We start from the raw sequence: 21,986 nt of genomic DNA, 5'->3' as shown, positions 1-21,986 counted from the left end.
ACTTTGTTAGCCAGAGTCCCTTAGTGCTGGCCTGTACTTCAGAGAAGTAGAAGCCAAACAAGAGCAGTCCCAGGACTGAACCCTGAGGTACTCCATTTGTCACTTGTCTGGAGCTGGATTTGGAGTTGACTACTTTTACAGTGTGGGTTCTATCAGTAAGCCAGTTAGCAACCCAATGGGTGATGTAGGGATTAATGCCCAGCTTAGTAAGTTTATCTATGATTCCAGAGTGGGGGATGGTGTCAAAGGCCTTGGCAAGGTCTAGATAGGCTGTGTAAACCACCTTACCCTTGTCCATGGCTCTGTAGACTGATTCAAAGAAGTCAATCAGGTTCAGAAGACAAGATTGGCTCTTCACGAACCCAAACTGGGTGGGTTCCAGTGTTTGAAGGTTGCCAATGACTTTGTTTATAAGTTCCATGATAATACGCTCCATGGCCTTGCAGATAAGGCTCATCAGACTGATGGGACAGTAGTTTCCAGGATCCAAGGTGGATCCCCCCTTGTGGAGTAGGATAACTGTAGCTCTGCGCCACTCAGTGGGCATGAAACCTGAGGTGAGGCTATGATTAAACATGACACTTAGGTGAGGTGCCAGTTCATATTGTAGTTCATGTAGTACACAGCCCGGGATGTCATCTGGTCCCATGGATGCTGTATTCTTAGCTTTGGAGAGTGCGTTTTTTACCTGTGTGGCCGTTACTACCGGAATTTGGCAATCTTCCGGTATTGAGATGGGCCATTTAAGGGGTGAGAGGGGAGTGAAGTTGGCACTGAATTGATCTGCCAGGATATTGGCAATATCCTTGGGATCAGTATATTTAATGCCATTCTGTTGTAGCTCAGAGCAGATCTGAGCATTGCCATTTAGATTCTTGACACAGTTATAGAATGTCTTGCGGTTGTCTTTGGAATCTTTGGCAATTTTATTTTCGTAACTAGCTTTGGAGGATTTTATGAGGGATCTCAGTTTCTTACTGAGGCAGGTAAGGGAGTTTCTTGCATCCTGGGACTTTTCTGCAACAGTTTCTTCCTTTTGTTGTAAAGTTTGTTTATGGCAGGGGACCACCAGATTGGCTTCCTTTTTTTGGAAAAGAGCATCTTGATTCTATTTGGGATGGCATAATTCATGCATGAGTGGATGTGCTCGTACAGTGCCTTAGTGTAGGATTCAGCAGTTGAACTTTCAGTTCCCGTCTGCATGGGTGTCATGAAGTTTGTCACTTCTGACTTGAATAGCATGAAGTTGGCTTTAAACGTTAAGCTTTCTAAACCTGGTGGACTTCTTTGAGACAGTTACCAAGGCTATAGACGAGGGAAAGGTGGTCCACACAGCCTACCTAGACCTCGCAAAGGCCTTCAACACCATTCCCCACTCAGGTATTATAGACAAGCCTACCAGCCTAAACATAAACCCCTACATCACGAGATGGGTTGTCAACTGGCTCACAGACAGAACCCACATGATAAGAGTTGCGGGAGCTAGGTCTGACTCTAAACTGGTTACACATGGCGTTCCCCAGGGCTCAGTCCTAGGACCTCTCCTGTTCGGCATATACTTCTCAGAGGTACAGGCAAGCACAGGAGGACTATGGCTGACCAAGTTAACAGATACTGCAAACTAGGGGCTATAATTGACTCTCCGGCTGACACAGACATCCTCCAAAAGGGTCTCACTGAGACAGATACCTGGTATCAAAACCATGGCCTCAAGCTAAATGTCAAAAAGTGCATAGTCTTCCCCTTTGGAAAAAACAAAGTACCCAGAAACTACCACATAGGTGGTAGCCCCCTAAATACGGAAGATGTAATAAGGGATCTGGGGATCCAAGTAGATAGTAACCTCTCCTTTGATAATCACATTGCCAAAGTGGTTAGAAAATCCTTCTATGTGGCCCACCTAATCACAAAAGGGTTTGCATCCAGATCAAAAGAGGTCATTGGGCCCCTCTACGCATCACTCATCAGATCCATCATAGAGTACAATGCTCCATTTGGGATTTACCTTAAAGACACCTGCAACAACTGGAAAGACCACAGAAGTACCTCACCAAGGGGATCACTGGCCGCAAGCAGATGCCCAATGCAGCTCGACTGAAGAAACTCCAGCTGTACTCGGTTGCATACCACCTACTCAGAGGTGATCTCTGCCTGACATACAAGGCCATGTCCAACCCAGAATTGATGGACATGCTCCACCCAAAGAAAACCACATCCCCTTGAGCCACACGCTCCAGGGATCTAAACCTCACCACAACAATAAATAGTACATGCTGGAGGGATAGATTCTTGTCCCAGAGACTTCTCATGTCCTGGAACAAGATTCCAATCTACATTAGGCAGGGCTCCTCGCTAACCCTCTTCAAGAGAAACCTTGACGAGTGGATGGGAAACAGAACGTTTACCCCAGGGATCACTTCAATGGCTCTGCTGGACAGAGGCACAGTGAACTAATCTAAGGGGGCGGTGAAAGCCAACACATTCCAGCTAGGCTTATAAATGACTTCAGGCAGATAGCCTAGTACTCACCTATGAACCTATGAACCTATAATACCACCATAATCCACTAGATGGTGGTATTGTAAATGATAATACCACTACAATCCACAAGATATTATTGTAAATGATAATACCACTATAATCCACTAGATGGTGCCATTGTAAATAATAACACTGCAATCCACAAAATAGTGTAATTCTAAATGATAATACCACCGTAATCCATTAGATTGTGGTACTGTAAATGATAATACCACCGTAATCCACTAGATGGTGACACTGTAAATGATAATACGGTTTACAGTCACCATTGTGAACTGCATTTGATCGAGAGCTGACACTGTCAAAATGCAGTTCTCCAAAGGGCAGTTTTACAAACTGAAATACATCAACTACACCACATTGAATGGATAGTGTAATCCGAGTATTTGAATTTGGAATTTTGAGTGGAGATTGTTGTTCAGTGAGCAACAGGGAATTAACCCATTTTCTCACTGTAGTGCGAACTCAGAGTTGGTATATATAATTTGCAGGGGGTATGGGGGCGCAGTTCCCCACATGGGTGGGATGCAGGGGGACTTGCCCCCCTGCAAAATAGTAAAATACACCTACCATTGACTATGGAATGTCATGGTACGATAAGGTACATGCCATGGATGACTGATGTCACCTCCTGCTATGTTGAATACATCAAACTACGGGTGTCCATGTATTCAGTTTTGATCTGGCCGCAATTTCGCTGTTCCGGATTCAGGATTTCAGGTTGGCCATGTGACTGGTCAACCTATGCAGTTTCAAATAGTAAAACAATAAAAGCAACTGACAATCACAAGGCCTTAATCTCAAAAATCACAATGTAGCCATGTGCTGAGCTGATTGTGAGTTGTTATCTGCATCGAGGCTGAAGATATATCTAACATACTGGCTGATAAACTGAGCTCTAACTTTAGCCTTTTCTCCCCTCCATCTGTCCCCAAGATATACCTGAAACTGGCTTACTTCCAGCTATCACACAAGACTAACTCTTAAAAGTGCTATCAAAAGCTAAAAATATGCATCGATGAGTCCTAACAGGATCCCTAGATGCATCTTAAAGAGCATGAAGTACCATTTAGCTGCACCCTTAACAACACTCTTCAGTCTCAGCCACATCCCTAATAACACTGTTCAGTCTCAGCCACTCCCTTAACAACACTGTTCAGTCTCAGCCATACCCCTAACAACACTGTTCAGTCTCAGCCGCATCCCTAACAACACTGTTCAGTCTCAGCCACTCCCTTAACAACACTGTTCAGTCTCAGCCATACCCCTAACAACACTGTTCAGTCTCAGCCGCATCCCTAACAACACTGTTCAGTCTCAGCCACACCCCTAACAACACTGTTCAGTCTCAGCCATACCCCTAACAACACTGTTCAGTCTCAGCCGCATCCCTAACAACACTGTTCAGTCTCAGCCACACCCTTAACAACACTGTTCAGTCTCAGCCATACCCCTAACAACACTGTTCAGTCTCAGCCGCATCCCTAACAACACTGTTCAGTCTCAGCCACACCCCTAACAACACTGTTCAGTCTCAGCCACACCCCTAACAACACTCTTCAGTCTCAGCCACATCCCTAATAACACTGTTCAGTCTCAGCCACACCCTTAACAACACTGTTCAGTCTCAGCCATACCCCTAACAACACTGTTCAGTCTCAGCCGCATCCCTAACAACACTGTTCAGTCTCAGCCACACCCCTAACAACACTGTTCAGTCTCAGCCACACCCCTAACAACACTGTTCAGTCTCAGCCATACCCCTAACAACACTCCAGTCTCAGCCTCCATACAGGTTTTGTACCAAGTGAATCGAGAACAGCTACGGTCATTCCCCTGCATAAGGGAGGATCTTCCACAGACCCAGGCAATTAGAGACCCATAAGTCTGATCGCATGCAAAGCCACAGAAAGACTTATCTTGGAATTAATCAATCAGCACATAAGAAACCTCCAAACACTGGATCCATCTCAGTCTGGATTCATCAAGGACAGGTCATGCTTACTTAACCTGGTGGACTTTTTTGAAAAGGTCACTAAAGTGATGCATAAAGGCAAAATGGTACACACCATGTACCTAGACCTGGCCAAAGCTGACACAATTCCCCATTCAAGGATAGTAGAAAAATGAAATAAACTCTGAATAACCCCCTATGTCACCCACTGGATTGCCAACTGACTCACAGATAGGATGCAAATAATAAAAAAGGGGAAATTGCCTCCACAAAGACACCAGTCACCATTAGAGTCCCCCAGGGATCTGTGCTGGGACCTCTTGTGTTTGGCATCTACTTTTCTGGAGTAAAAGCCAGTACCAAATGGCTCTGGCTGACTAGGTTTGCAGAAAACTGCAAGCTAGGAACAATCATTGAATGCCCAAATAAATAACTGGCGTCAAAATCATGGTCTGAAATTAAAGGCCAAAAACTGCACTACTGTATCCCTTGAGAAGTCATCTACTCCAGGGAGATACCATATTGACAATACACCCCTAAGAGTTGACCCAGTTGTTTGGGATTTGTGAAATTTTGTGGACAGTGACCTAACTTTTGACCAACATATGTCAATTGTTTTAAGTAAGCCCTTTTATAATGCACAGCTTATAAACAAGGAGATTGTGTCTAGATCTAGGGATTTCTTTGACCCTGTTTACTCAGCCTTCATTTGGCCAGTCATTGAATATAATGCCCCCTTTGGCATTTATCTGTCTAGAGACATGCACCAACTGGAATGACCACAAAGATGTCTTACTAAAAGGATACAAGGCCTAAATATCATGTCCTACATGGACTGACTCAAAGCCCTGTGACTATACTCACTATTTTACAGACTGCTAAGAGGTGACTTTTGTCTGGTATACAAGCCATCCTCAAATGGATTTAGTGCACATCAGCAAGTCAAATCACATCAGAAATACTCAATCTAGAGATCAGTCTAGGGATCTTAACCTCTTCTACAACTTCAACAGAATGGTTTGCAGGGACAGGTATATTTTGCAGGGAATACTGCTGCTTTGGAATAGACTCCCTGTTCATATAAAACATTCACATACAACAAAGTTCAACCCTGACTATTTTCAAGTGCAGCTTAGAAGATCTATGTATGGAAAACAGAAAATGTACCCAAAGACTGCCCCCTGTACTAGTAGTGGACAGGTGTAGCTCCCAAATGCTTTATCTCATGTATGGGTCGCTTCAAAGTATCTATGATGTTGTTGTGTCTTTCGGCTTTTCCCGGTTAGGGGTCGCCACAGCGGAACTCCGGTCCGCTAATGATTGGCAGTAGATTTTTATGTGCCGAGTTGCCAGCCCTGACGCACAACCTTCAACGAAGGTTCAAAGTATCTATGAAATGATTCTAGTTTTCTCATTATGTGTAATATAAAATTATTGACCATGGGATGGGTAATAAAAATTTATAACTAAATATTATAGGTTATTTCAAGCACAAAAAGGAAAATTGGCTAGGTGTAAAATGACCCGAAAGGGCAGCTAGTCTACTACTTAGGTACAAACCTTTAATCCACAAGATGGTGCTATTGTAAATGATAATACCACTACGATCCACAAGGTGGTGCTATTGCAAATGATAATACCACTGCCGTCCACAAGATGGTGCTATAATAATAATAATAATAATAATAATAATAGTAATAACAGCAACAATGCAGACTGGACTAAATCAGTGTTATTAATGTATTCAGTTAATGCTGGGGCCATAATGCAGAGGACTGAGATCAGTACCACATTTACAACCGACTTATTGTGTGTGCAAGACATGAATGCCAAACAATTCGCATTGAGAGCTTGATAGAGGAATCTTGGAATCCATGTGGAGAACAAATAATATCGTGGAACTTTATCTGCTCCTTCCACTACTAGTGACAGACAAAAAGCAGAAAGTGTAGGAGTCTGACATTTTTCTGGCTTTGAAAGCTGGTACCGCACTTAGCAAGTGCCATCAAACAGGCAGCGGCATACCTCGCAACTTCTTTGGTTGATAATTTTGGACAAACTAATGAGAAAAGAATATCAAAACACAACAAAACAACAAAACAAATATTTACAGAAGTGTCTACTATATACCAAAAGCACTAAAGAAAATTGGAAATTTTTTGAAGCTGATTGAGAAATATTTGGGGTAAGAAACCTGTTTTGCAAACAACAGACACAGAAATCTGAAAGAATATTTTAATCACTAAAAAAAAAAAAAAAGAAAAAAAGAAGCAAATTTTAAAAGTCATGAGCTGAACACTACACAACCAAATGGCTACCTAGCTTTATGTTGACCGGGTTAGTCCAACTGAGCTGTTGACCTTTGTCAGCAGAGGCCCAGGGAGGAAAGGTCCTCAATGCTACATTAAAATATTAAACACAGAATCTAAAATAGCACAATAATTACAGCAGTAAAATCATAATTCACAATTTAAAATGTACAGTCTTGATTTGCAAGTTGTTGAACGGCATAAGTTAGTACAAAATTAGTTTGATTAGGCAAACGAAAACAGTTAGATCAAGTTATTTACAGTGTATTTTCATTATACACAAGGAAAATAAAAGTTGTGGTGTGAAATCATTTACACAGGTAGTGGATGGAGTCTAATGAGAACATTTAAAAAAAATAGTCGTATTTAAAGTAACATCTGTACAACAAATAGAAGTATGAGTGGATTGTGATTTTGTAGTCAAGGGAGAATAAGAAAGCATAAAGGTATATATATGACAGAGGGGCTGGGAGTTGGGTAGTTAGGATGAGAGGGAGCAGAGAACTGTTAGATGAGTTAGAAGAGAGGTTATGTAGTAGGGTCAGATGGGGTAGTTAGGGTTGGTGAAAAGGAAACATACTACTTCAATCAATAGTTAATCATACAGAGACAGAGACTCTGAAATATGGAAAAAGGAAAAGTGAAAGTCACATTTCATCCACATGAGGTAAAGCAGCGTAGCTAGGAAAGTCATTCAGAAAGCCCTTTCATTGCAAAAACACATGCTTTCTGCAAAACACAGGCAGCGCAAATGAATGAATAAATAATGTGATCAAATTCAAATGTGATCATATAGCATAAGGCAAATATAATGAAATAAATAAATGATGATCATTATATTGAATTCAATGAGATTGCAAAGGTCCTAGAAAAAGAACAAACTCTCCACTAACCAGCCTCAAACCACTGATACTACTTTATCTAGGCAGTGCTTAGTAGCACTATGCTACAAAGCAGATTCCAAGCTCTGGTTGTAATTATTTATTCATTTCACCCTTCTCACCCGTCATGCTGTACTGTGCATTTTTTACATGAAAAGTGACTTTCAGTTTTCCTTTTGATGATATTTCAGAGCATTGGTGATATATGCGTTCAACATTCTCTATATGATTAACTTTAGACTGAAGTAATATGCTGCAGTCTAAAGTTAGTAAGCCAAACCAAACACTAAAACATAAAAAAACAGTCTAAAAGGTAAAATACACTTCCACTTAAAACTAGAATCTCATCAGAACAGTATAAAGCATATACATTTCCTTTTACCTAAGCTAATCATGTGACATTAAAAACATCACCAAACAAATAAAAAAATAAATATGTTTAAATGGGTCTATATCACATCATCAAAGGTCAGTTCAATGAACGACATTTCATCAGAAATGCTGTTCATCAAATTCCCCTCACCCCCACAAATTAAATATACCAACTCCAAGATCGCACTGCAGTGGGGAAAGGACAAATTTCCCAATCCACACTATACCACAATCTCAGTATGAACAGTTCGACGAACGGCATGTCTGATGCAATTGCACTGAAAATGAGTTTGATGAACTAATAGAGAGCCTATTAAATACATATAAATAAACATACAAAAATATATAATACTGCTAAAGGAAAACAAATATCCAGCATTTCAAATAGACACTAATAATTAATAACTAAAACTTTAATACAAAGGACCTTGCCCTGGCTGACACTCAGTGATGACACAATGGAGAATTGAGACACTTTTTAAATGTTTAAATTTGTAACTTTCTATAAAAATTTCATCTTGTTTTCATTTGGAACAGCAAAGCGGAGACTTTTAATTTATTCTTACAGGGTTTGAACAGAAGTAGGGGTTTTCTTCACTTGTTTTCATTAGTGATATGGGTAAATAAGTCAAGTAAGGACGTGAGTGAAGAAGGGAGAGTAAGGACGTGTAAGGTATGAACAGATACGTGTTTACAATTAGGGCTATAATTTATCCTGGTGTTGAGTAAGGACAGAAATAGCTTTTGGCTAGGAAGTCTTTCCGAATGGATTTGAAGGATGGGAGGGAGGTTATTAACCTGATGGGTACAGATAAGGAGTTCCAGACCTTAGCAACAGGGCGGCACGAGTACAGACAATGCTCAGTGGGCTTGATAGGTTTCTGGACAGACATAGTTGTGCAGAGTTTTATTTAGTGCTGGATGGGCAGATGGATGCTGAACAAATTTATAGGTGTAAGAAGCTGAGTATATATATATATATATATATATATATATATATATATATATATATATATATATATATATATAGAGATAATGATAAATTGATACGTATATAAATATAGATCTATATTTTAAAAAGCAGCACAGAGGTAGTGCAGGGGGACAGTTGTGGTAACAGTGAATATCAAATGACGTTATCAGCAATGGTGCTGATAAAACTGTCTCACATCCAAGAACCCTGTGTACACCAAATATGAGTCACATGATGAAGAAATACATAAACTGCAGCAGAGATATCAGGAGATAATCGTCCCTGGTTTGAAAATAGCAGGCTGCCTTCACTTCCCTGCTCTTTGAGAAAAAATGAAAAATAAAAAGTCTTAAACTTAGAATTAAAAGCACCAGTAATAAATAGTCCAAGACTTCAGATGTCAATTGCTCTTCTATGAAAGACTCAGTCCCTGGAATAACTCCGCTTTTACTTATATTAAGCACTTTTGTCCACTAACTGGACTTCAGCATATCAATTTTTGAATAACAGCTTTACCCATGGAAAACTAAATATATGCTTAATGAAAACAAAGGATAATAAATCAAGACTGGCAAAGTCATGCATAGTCATGAGACAAAACAGAGAATAACTCATAATAGGCTAGCCTACCAGTATAAGCAAGCCTGATGTAAACCAAGGTCACCTTATAGCCCCATATGGACGGGCAACAACAAAATGGCCAAAAACTGGCATAATTCCTGAACTTCATACCCCTGAGATACATACTCGTATGCTGGTGATTCAGAAAGACCACATGCCTATGTTAAGAAAAGTAAGTATCCACAGACCCTAACCTAAGGGGAATACAGTACAAGTTAATAAACCAGGTAGCAAAAATAAGCATAACCATTCCTAATGGAGAAGGGCGCTAAAAATAAAATGCACAAGAAAATATCCAAACTGTAAACGTATGCCTCGGATGCAGAATCCACATCCAGACAGGAGTACAAATAATGGCCAATCCTTACAACTATCATTCCAACAGTAAAATCCAGAACAAGTAGCCTAAAAAAATGAAATAAAATAATAAAAAGGGCCAGTGCTGAAGCAGTGGTCAAGGATAACCATGCAAAAACCAACACAAACAAAATCAGATGGACCATGGGGACAGACTCAAAGCTACCTAAAAATCAATAGTAAATCCAAACTAGGATAAGAAATACTAATAGAACGATTCCAAACAAACTGGAGTGTAGAACTAGTAATTAAATCACAGCCTGTCTTCAGTCAAAAACAAGGTGCAACAAATCTCCTTTCACTAAAGGCCATTTAGCAACACGGTGACAACAAGACTCTAGTAAAATGAATTTAAGAACCAGAGCAATAAACCAAAAAGAAAGAGAAGACAAACAAAAATTTGAGAGTCAAAGTAAATAAGAGTGTGAACATTTTAAAATTAATCAGAAACTTGTAGAGTTTTATGGGGGTCATGAATCTTAATTACAAAGTCATTTTTATGAATAAATTAACAGATTCATTACTCTGCAAAATAAGAAGAAGCTTTACAACAATAAATATTTAAAACAATAAATGACAAATGAAAACGCATTACAGGACTCTGAAAACAGAGCCGAGAAGGATTCCCTGGGAATCTTATGATCATCTTCATCATCATCATCATCATCATAAGCCCCCATTTTTCTACATGGGGTCGGGGTATCTTTCTAACTGTCACCAGCTCTCTCGATTCAGTGCCACACTCCTGCCTTCTTCAACACTCATGCCTGACTGTCGCAGATCTTGTTTCACACAATCCATCCGTCTCTTTGCTGGACGTCCTCACTTCCTCCTACCTTCTTCCTGTCTGTCCCAAATATTCATCACCAGATTGTCTTCTGCTTTTCTACACATGTGTCCAAACCACCGTAATCTGTTCTCTTTGATCTTTCCTGCAATTGGAGCTACTTCGGCTTCTGCTCTTATGTCCTCATTTCTTTGTCTGTCCCATAGTGGGCATCCTACCACTCTTCTCAGGTACTCCATTTCTATCACCTCTGCCTTCTTCACCTGCTCTGCCTTTACTGCCCAGGTTTCTGTACCATACAGTAGCACTGGTCACACCACTGTCTTGTACACCTTACGTTTCAGCTTCTTTTGAATTCTTCTGTCATAGACAACACCTGGCACTCTGTGCCAGTTGGCTGTAGCCCCTCTTATTCTAGCTTTGACCTCTTTATTTACACCTCTCTTCTCCTCAGTCAACCCTCCAAGATACTTAAATCTGTTTTCCTGCTCCACTATCTTCCATTCTGTCTCGATTCTCCGCTTCTTCTGATTTCCCCACTTTGCTGCCATTACCACCATCATATCTGTGCTTAGTTTCATCCCATGTGCCTTCAGATTTGCATTCCATTCTCCGATACTTTGCTGGAGTTCTAGCTCAGAGTCAGCCTGTACTGCCACATTGTCTGCATACAGCAGCTTTGTTGATCTGTCCTCTCTCACCTGTCTGCTAATGCAGTCCATCACCAGTATGAACAGCAGTGGGCTCAGGGCTGAACCTTGGTGTAGACCCACTCCCACTGTGAACCCCTCTGTGAGGCTGAACACTGTTCATACTTGAATCACTGGGTCCTTGTACATAGCCTGCACTAATTCTACCAATGTTTCTGGGACTTCAAACCACCGCAGTACTGCTGGATCAGCTTTCTTGGGACCTTGTCTTATGCTTTCTCCAAGTCCAGGAATGCCCAGTTGGACTCTCTCCTCATCTCTAGCTTCTTCTCAAGTATCTGTCTCACTGCAAACATCAGGTCAGTTGTGCTGCATCCTGATCTGAATCCGAACTGCTCATCTCCCATCTTACATTCTACTAGTCTGCATATTCATTTATAAATCACCGTCTCCAGAACGTTCATGTAATGTGATAGGAGTTTGATGCCTCTGCACTGCCCACAGTTGTGGGTTCCCTAGGAACCTTATAGGGATCAAAATGTCTAGATACTCTGCAATTTTTCTCCATATTTTGAGAAGGCTGTGGAAAATAAAGAAAAAATAAGGCAGCAGTAATCGCTCCCTTATAGTTGCTCAAGGTGAAGTGACTTCAGTGGCAGTAGCCAATGGCATAACAATGACTGCTGTTTTCCATATGAAAATATTGCTGGTGTGATTTCTAATTGTGCCAACAATTATTCACTTGTTTTGGGAGATTTCCCTCTTATTTAAGTTGTTGCACCCATGGAGTTGGTAATGCATACATTTGGGGGCTGTGTGGCTGTGTGGGGTACATGGGGGACAAATATATTAAAACTGATGTCTGAGTTTTGGCATTTTTTTGTCCTTTCAACTTGTCTGCTTTCAGGAAATAAGCATTTCATAGCAGAGCCCATTTAGCACTCATCTGCTCATGAGTTCATTATGAGTGGGCCAAATAACTCCTAAAATAATTCACTAAGTTTAAGCTAGTAACTCCAAAAGAGACATCAAAGTATCACAGGCTGAAATGTTATTCAGTATCACAAACCATGAAATGAGTGGTATTACATATGCATTCAATAGTTTGTTTTATTAACCAAAAAAATCTAAAAGCCATATATTCTGCATGTGTCCTTTTTTCCACAAACCGACTGAACTTATTTGTCAGATTATAGGATCATAGGATCATAGCCAGTTACTAGGCTAATGGCCCTAGGGCCCTTACAAGCCTTGCTCAGTTCTACCCTTATTTCCACGATCTGCACCTAATACTCGTGCCCAAGAAGAACACAGGTGGAACCCCCAGGGTGAATTTACGGTTAGTTATCCAATCATCCAGATTGTGTTTGAAGAGGGCCAATGAATTTTTATTTTATTTTATTTATTTATTTATTTATATTTGTTGACTGGGAGTGTCCGACTGGACGTAGGTCCATTTTCAGCGGAGGCCCGGGAAGAAAAGCTTCACAGTTAAAATAAACACACAGTAGTTACATTGGATTACATAGCGATTAACAATTTAACATAGCAATTACTTACAACATATTTACAGATGAAGAACATAGTACATCAGTAGACAACTAGAATCTTTATCTGTGAAGTACATGACAGACATTAACAAATGTTACAATAAGAAGTTCCTGCTGTATAATAAGTACTAGGCTTATGAGCATCTGAGCTTGCTATAATCAAGGTAGTTAGTGGAGTGGAAAGAAAGGTAGTGGGTGATATTAGAGTGGGGGTTGCAAGGGCATAGCCAGCATGTTTTAGGTGCACTTTTAGTAAAGTTTTGAAGTGGGTGTATGATGGTATGGAGGTAATTGTGGGTGGGAGGGAGTTCCATAATTTGGCTATGGTGCAATAGAATAGTGCTTCACCAGCAGAGTTATTGGCTTTAGTGATCTGCAAGTGATTTTTTGTTGCTGGATCTTAGTGGTCTCTGGTGATGCAATAGGGTTGGAGTAGATTCTGGAGGGATGGGACATTTAGTGGATGGTTTACTAGTTTGTGGGCGAGTGAGAGTTGATGCCATTGAAGGAGGTGAGGGAGTTCAAGCCAGCCCAGTTCAGTAAGTGAGAGACAGTGGTGACTACGGTAGGATGCCCCTGTGGCGAATTTGGCAATTTTGTTGTAGCAGGTCTCTAGCTTGTTTAGATCGCATTGCCTTAGGTTGGTATATATTGGAGAGGCATAAAGTAGGGTGGAGATAAGGTGGGAATTTGCTATTGAAATCTTTGCTGCTTTGGTGAGAAGTTGCTTATTTCTGTATAACTCTCCTAGTTTTTTGTGGACTTTTTTATGGTCATGGATATGTGAATGTCAAATTTTAGTTTATTGTCTATTTCCACTCCTAGTAATTTGGTGTGTTCAGTTGGGTATATAGTGGTGGTGTCTTTTGCTGTGATATTAAACTGAGAATTGTTTTGAGTATGTTTGGTGGGTTGGAAGATGAGTAGTTTAGTTTTGTTTGGGTTGAGTATTAATTGGGCATCGGATAACCAAGTTTCAACAGAGGAAAAGGCTTCCTGTGTGACTTTTTGCAGTTTGGGTAGGGACTGGGCTGAGCAGATGATGGTCGAGTCATCTGCGTATTGGATGAGTGTGCCATGTTTGGAGGCAGAGGCTAGATTATTGGTGAAAACAGAGAAGAGTAGGGGTCCAAGGATGGATCCTTGGGGAACCCCTATGGAGACAGGTAGTTGGGGAGATATGTCATTCTGCCATACAACGGATTGTTGGCGGTCAGACAGGTAACTCTGAAACCAGTTGGTGACTGATTGTGTGAAGGACAGGTTATTGAGGACAGAGATAAGTTGTTTGTCTGGGACCATGTCAAATGCTTTAGATAGGTCTAGGAAAGTAGCAGAGGAGAGATAGCCATTGTTTTTATGCTGAAGGTTAGTGTTAGTAAAGTAGAGTAAGGCAGTGGTGGTGCTATGGCTTGGTCGTAAACCATGCTGAGTATTGGAAAGGAGGTTGTTAGTAAGGAGGTAGTCTGAGACTGATTTCTGAGTTTTGTCCTTTTTTTTGTCCTTTCAGCTCATCTACTTTCAGGATGTAAGCATTTCATAGTACAGTCTGTTTAGCAGATACCTTATGTTTCACAATACAAACTGCAAGGACATGAAAAGTTATTTCTACATGCTAGATTTTGTTTCCTAGAGGCTGTTGAGGGGAGATCTATGCCTGACATATAAGGGATGACCAGACCCCACTCTGACAGCCCTGTTGCATATCTGCAAAATGAACAGCATCAGAATTACCCATTTTAAAGACTTAAACCTTGTGTGTGATATAAATACAAACTGCTGGAGAAACAGATTTATATCCCACAGACTACACCTTCTCTGGAACAGGGTCCCCATCCATGTGAAACAGAGTTTCTCATTTATTTATTTATGTATTTATTTTTATTTATTTTATTTAGTTTCTCATTAACCCAATTGAAGTGTAACTTGGATAACTGGATGAGAAGTAAGAGATTCATCCCTGGTTTGGCACTTCTCTCTCTAATGGACATAGGCAGTCTGTAAATAGTTCCTTTCCCAAGCCCCTGTCTGTCAATGTTTCATCTCCCAGGATCCTGCTTACACTTATCAAGGGTACCAGAGATTTGGGATGCATTGCTAGGCTTAAAAAGGCCCTTGTGGTGGATAGTCTAGTGAACAAGTACGAACCTATTAGAAAAAGAACCTTTTAGTAGTTACTGTAACATAACAGTTTGCAATAAACAACATTACAATTTAAATAAACCTTCAATAATTTCATTATGCAGGCTCATACGTACAATACAGAACACATTTTCCACCACAGGATTTTTGTGCTTTTATTTGTATTGTGTGATAGTGTGTGTCACATGCCCTCATTTTTTGACACTGTATGCTATCTGATGTGACATGCAGGGGCATTTATTATGAGTGCCTAATGATGCTACCAGCTGTCCGTTTAATAAGGATTCTGGCCATGCTGTCATTAATCACAGGTGTCTTATTTGATGTCAGATAAATCACTCTCTGTGCTTGTTTTTACAAAATCTCAATGGGGTGCACCCTGGTCAGGGAACACCAGACACGGCTAATTAAAGAAATTAAAGGAAATACTGTTTTTCTGAAATTCTTGCAATTCGACTTCTCTAATTGTCACTTTGGGAATGGATGTGCGATGAGATGCTTACAGTATTGCTAAATCGAGGGTAGATACTAGAATCTTCTGTCTCAGAATTTTCTCTTCTCTCTTTCTGTACTTCAGGACCTGTGTGTGTTTCTCTTTCTACCTCTTTCTCTGTGTGGGTGTTTCTCTTTCTTATCTGTGTGTGTGTGTTCATGCATGTGTGTGTGTGTGTGTGTGTGTGTGTGTGTGTGTGTGTGTGTGTGTGTGTGTGTGTGTGTGTGTTTGTGTCTGTATGCATGTCTCTGGGTTTGCATTTGCGTATCTGTATTAGGAATGTTTTCAGCCACCAAACAGTAAGGAGCTCTAAAGATGGCCACATACACAAAAGCTGTCAAGATGTGAGGGGCTAGGAACACAGAGGTACATACAGAATGAGATTACAAATAGAGCATTACTTAGAGCTCTATTGGTTATTTTGTTTAATTTTTTTTTTATTTTAAGTTTATTTTTCTGAGGTACAACCCTAATCTCAGTGGACCAATTTCAGTCTCAGTCCAGGTTCTGGAGATACCTCTTGGCATGTATTATTCATAGGCATACATGAAAAAAAAAGATTCATTAAATGTACAGTGAGTGAGCATCCTTCAGAGAAAATGGCTGGACAACATACAAGATCTGCAACATAAAAGATAATGTAATAGGATGAACTTGGGACAATGCAAGAAAGTGGCAGATACTTTGATGAGCTTCCAAAAAAGGACAAATGCAAGTGAAAGCTATCAATAGAATTGAAATGTGCATGGGGCCAAAAAAAAAAAAAAAAGAGAGTGTTAGAGAGGGTATGCTGAGGAACAAGAATTGTATTGTAAATTACATGAGATTAAATATTTAGGCACATCAAACTTAGCCTGAGTATGGAGGGAAGGGTCTGAGGAATCTGTACACTTCTGCCAGAGAAAAGAAAGCCAGTCTTAGAATAAATGAAGAACTTTCAAAACCTGTAATTTAAATGGAATTCTGAGCCTTTGAAACATACCCATTTTCAAAGCTACATCACAAACAGGGTATACGTTTGCTTCCTTTGTCTGACAATTACAGAATTTAAGTTACTGATAAAAAGAGATGTGAAAAGAGGGCCTTTTCGCACTTTGATTGTCCGGTTATAACACAAATAAAGTTAGTCTGTATTCTGCTATACGCCACAAGCAAAGGTAACATCACCACCAGATATACTGCTTGTTTGTGACAATGCCTTGGTTTTATGTGGTATTTTACACATGAAATGTGTAAAAGTGTTATAATTATCATTAATAACCTACTGTAACCTAGATTGTTTTGGAGCTTTTCTCCCCAGGACTCCATTGAAAACGGGTTCTTTTTGGCTCAGTGGACTATCCTGGTAAACCAACTGCAAATAAAATAAATAAAATAAATAAATAAAACGGAGAAGAGCTTCTCCGAATGTGGAGATAATATTTAAGTCCTTTGATTATGCATTTGGTATGATTTATGGCAGCAACAATTTTAAAGTGCTGAATAAGTGGTTTCAAAATTAGGTTGAGCATTGATCTCTTTAACACAGGTTGGTTCATTCATTTTTTAAAGCTTACATTAATATACTGACCTAAAAAGACGTATGCCTCCAAAACATGGCATTGCATTTCACTCTTCCACAGATATAAAATAATTTTACAATATAGTCACCTTATTTGAGTGGTACATCATGAGATCTCTAACAGATGTTTTAGATATTCTTAGTAAAGCAGTGTCCAAGCTTCAAATTAGCCATAAGAAAATACCTAACAAAAAACGGTCTTGCCAGTGTAGCCATCCACCCTGAAACCACTACCCTTCCACCTGTTTCACCACCTCACCCTAAATGTATCCCTAACCTTGTACTCCTACCTCTTCCACCACCTCCCTTCCTCCCTCCCTTTTTTTTCCTAAAATCTCTTTATTTGAATTTTCAGATATTAACAGCAATACATCCAATCAAACACACAAAACAAACAGTACATACAAAAAGGAAACACTCAAAAAACTAATAACACAAGAAATATATATACACTATATACAACAGAAGTCACTACATCATCAAATGGAGTATAAAAGGTTTTTACCATCACTTAAGAAAGTTAGGGAGAGTACAACGGACATATTTTATGAAGAAGATAAATATAGAAATGCAACCACTTATTATACTTAATGTAATTAGGGAATACAATTAGATATATAAAAAGGAAAAAAACAAACAAACTAAAAACTGGTTATAATGCAGTTATTGCACAATATAAATTTGCCTTATCATGTCAGTGTACAGACTATCTTTCTTTGTTAAGAATTACATCTAGTACGTAACCTCAATATTTCTGATAATAGTGTTTCTTTTTTGTTTTTGTATAAACTAGTTTGTGAGATGAGATATATTTAATAGCAAGGTTGCTAAAGCCTTACCATGTAATTGGAGATGTGACATTCCAATTTTTAGTGATATAAAATTTAATAAGGGCATACATCGTGATAAGGACATGTTTATTTTATTTTTGGAGGTCAAGTCATGTTAATGTGCAATATAGCTGTTTCCCATGACAGGGTTGATTTTTCATATCCCATCTTCTCTAACCTAGCTCTTAAAGAGCACCATAGGTTGTGTACCTTGCTACATTGCCACATGACATGGAGAATATCTGCAGTTTGATTTGGGCAGTGAGGACATATAGTCGAGAAGTTGGAATTTAACTTATTTAGTTTTGATGGGGTATAGTATACATTCCAAAAACAGAAAAAGGATGGAGTAAAAGTGCTAACAGTCACTATAAAATGGCAAACAAAGCACTTCCAGGAGAATAGTAACCACGGCTCCTCAAGTGGAAAAAAAAATGTTTATTTTTAACGCACCAACACTACAAACACTACATTTTCATCCTGTAAAGTCAGAACTTATTCAGAAATCCATTTCTGAAGAAGTTCTGTCTTTACAGGATGAAAACGCAGTGTTTGTAGTGTTGGTGCATTAAAAATAAACAATTTTTTTTCCACTTGAGGAGACATGGTTACTATTCTCCTGGAAGTGCTTTGTTTGCCGTTGTATAGTATGCATTGTTATTTATCATAATTTGTGCATATAGCAGCTTCTTAAAAGGAATTAATTTTATCGTATTCTCAATGGCCAGTCTCTTATTTTCATCTGTCAGAGATTATTTTTTTTCTTGCCAATAGTTTGAAAATAATAGAGAATTCCAGTGTTTTATATTCATTACAAGTTTATATGTCCTAGAAATTGTTTTCCCTTTCATCTCGAGGTTTTTTAGTATTCATTTTATTAAGTTAATATCCTGCAAGTCGACTTGTGTTTGTGAGAATTTAGCATTTATGAGATAATGGATTTGGGTAAGAATAACAGTATATTTCTTAGTAAGATTTAGTTCTAGTCTTATTTGTCGTTTATTGGCTTCTCTCCATTGGTACATTTCCCATACTGTGAGATCTTTTATCAGAGGGTAATTTGTTAGATTTAAGGGTTTATTGTTTATTAGTAGGTTGGGATTTAAGTGGAGTGGTTGTATAAAGGCAAGCACATGTAATAATTGCAATGATTTAAATAATTTCTGTGTAGTTAAAAATCATGTATTTAATTAGTGGGTGTATATTCTTCGTGAATATGCCATTTTGATTTAGGTTTAAAAATGGTAGGGATTTGCTGTTATACCCAAGGGATTTCAGTTGTTCAGACCAGATTTCGGTCCATTTGGGTGTCCAGGTATTTACATATGGGTCATGGCTTATTATCTGGATTAGTCTGTAGGCAGTAATTATACTATAATAGAGTTTGAAATCAGGTAACCCCAATCCCCCTTTATCTTTGGTAAGTTTGTCATATTTAATTCTAGTGGATTTTGGGTACCATAAGAATCTTGTTACAGCTTTTTCTATATCAAGGAAGAATTTTTGGGGAATATTTGAAAAAGTAGCATTTAGTTGAAAGAGTATTCTTGGTAAAAGGTTCATCTTAACAACACTAGCTTTTGAGAGTAATGACATATTAATATTCTTCCAACTATTGATATCACTTTCAACACTGGTCCTTGTACGCAGTCGGTTATTCTTTATCATATCCTTAAAGTCAGGCGTAAATATTATTCCTAGGTATTTTATCTGGTAACTTATCTTGATCTCACTCATGGGAAAGTTAAATTCCTTATGACCTATAAGATTCATGGGAAATATGTGGGATTTGTTTAGATTTAAATTATAGTTAGAGATTTCAGAGAACTCATCTATAGCTTTAAGTATTTTTGGGAGGTCAGTAGTGGGAAGTTGAAAATATATATTTAAGTCATCAGCAAAAGCAGAGAATATAAGATTTGTACTACAGATTCTAGGTATGTGATGGAAGCTTTTTTGTGAAATAAACAGAAGGAGAAGTTCTAGATAAAGATTAAAGAGGTATGGAGAAAGAGGGCAACCTTGTCTTATACCATTGGATAACAGTATAGGGGTAGTTTTGAGCTTATTTATCTGAATAGTGGTAGAAGCTTTCTGATATAGAACCTTAATTATCCTTATGAATTCCTGAGGAAAACCGTATAAAGGCAATATATTAAACAGGAAATGTAAATTAACTCTGTCAAAATCTTTGGTTGCATCCCTTCCTCCCTCTCTAACCAAACTTGATTCTTTCAGCTTCAAAATAAACTATTTTATCTAGTCTGTCTAAAAGGTCACCTCTACTCTATTTCCCTTATATCTTCCACTAGCTTTGAATATTCCCTTTTTTCTAAACTCCAAAACAATTAGGTACTACCCATTTAAAGGGATATGTAACTGGTTTCAAAATCCTTTCCTGACTATTAATTTATTTTGTACAAAGTAGTTAAAATGATATTGTAACAAGTCTCATATTGTTTTGCTGATTGTTAATACTTTATTTTTAAAACTGTATTCCCTGAGGAGCTTTTCTCCCCGGGTCTCTGCTGGAAAGAGCCTAATGCTGTTTGTTAATACTTTGCTTTTAAAATTTAAAACTGTTTTTTTTTTCCCTGAAGAGCTTTTCTCCCCGGGTCTCTGCTGAAAATGAGCCAAAAGCTAAGTCAGACTAACCCGGTTAACAAATGTAAAATAAATAAAATAAAAATAAATAAATTGTTGATAAGTTTTGCAGTAATAAATGGCCAAATAAAGAGCATATATTTTATATACCCTGAAAGGGATTGTTTATTTAGTAAATCACAATAACATAACTTTAACAAACACACATGTCTAGTAATTGCTGAACCATAAAAAGAAAAAAGAAAAACTTCTGAAGAAATAAACAGTTAGTTTTATTAATTATGAGTGGCAAAAACAATTTAATCATAACTTCTCAAAACTTCAGTTGAGGTCAGTTTTATAAAACTGCAGACTAACATCAAAAAAATTTCAGAGGGCCTGCCAAGGTGGTCATATGAAATCTAGTCCATACAAATAATAACTCTAAGGGTTTGGGACTGCAAATGGTGTGATCAGTGTACTACCTTAGTAAAAAAATAAATAAAATAAATGAATAAGGCCCAAAGCATACCCAGATACTGTCATACTCTAAGCATACCTTGGAATCAGAGAAACCATATATTAGCAAATTTTCTTACAAAGTGCTATCTCAGCTTGACAAATCTAGTTCATAGCCTCAATGAAAGACTCAGCAGAGAGCTAGTTAGTTGTTTTTCATTTTTTATTTTTATATTATTTTTATTGTATTTTATTTTACAATTGTTTACTGGGAAAGTCCGAATGGGCAGGATGCCCATTTTCAGCAGAGGCCCGGGGAAAAAAGCTCCACTATTAACAGTATAAGATTTTAAAAATAGGAATAATGTATCACAGTAGATGTACAATAGAAAGCTTATTTTAGCAGATTATAAAATTGCTGCCATACAGAATTGACAGTGGTTACATTTAGCCATAGTTATGTATAATAACATATATAAGCAATAATGCCTGACATGGGGTGTGTGTTGATATGTATTTACAGAATGGGGTTACTGTACATCAGTACCCTGACTGGAGAACGAGCATTCTGCAGCAGGGTTTTAATGTACAAGTAAAGCCCGACAGGGTGTGTGTTAATATGTATTAAGAGAATGGGGTTACTGTACATCAGTACCCTGAATGGAGAATGAGCATTCTGCAGCAGGGTTTTAATGTACAAGTAATGCCCGCTGAAAAACATGTTCGACACTTCACGGCAGCATATCAAGCTGCTGTGGAGCTTGGACAGAGAAAAAATTAATGGCACCCTTACTTTTACACTTGCTAAGTAACGCTTTTGCTGTTTAGCGAGTGTAAACAAAAAACAGAAAGAAGTGTGTCTGTGTGTGTGTGCGTGTGTGTGTGTGTGTGTGTGTGTGTGTGTGTGTGTGTGTGTGTGTGTG

The 21,986-nt window shown here is 38.6% G+C and overlaps 1 protein-coding gene across 1 annotated transcript in view; it reads right to left on the bottom strand.

Annotated features, from left to right (window-relative positions):
* CAMKV (CaM kinase like vesicle associated) overlaps nucleotides 1-21,986 on the bottom strand; it is a 1,209,710-nt gene that overhangs the window by 987,167 nt on the left and 200,557 nt on the right. The window lies entirely within an intron of this gene.

The sequence above is a fragment of the Protopterus annectens genome, chromosome 7.part1, assembly GCF_019279795.1.
Source record: "Protopterus annectens isolate FY-2018-M chromosome 7.part1, PAN1.0, whole genome shotgun sequence".
In the NCBI taxonomy this organism is placed as follows: domain Eukaryota; kingdom Metazoa; phylum Chordata; order Ceratodontiformes; family Protopteridae; genus Protopterus; species Protopterus annectens.
The sequence above is the reverse complement of the archived record's forward strand: the minus strand, read 5'-3'. Positions and strand labels throughout refer to the sequence as shown.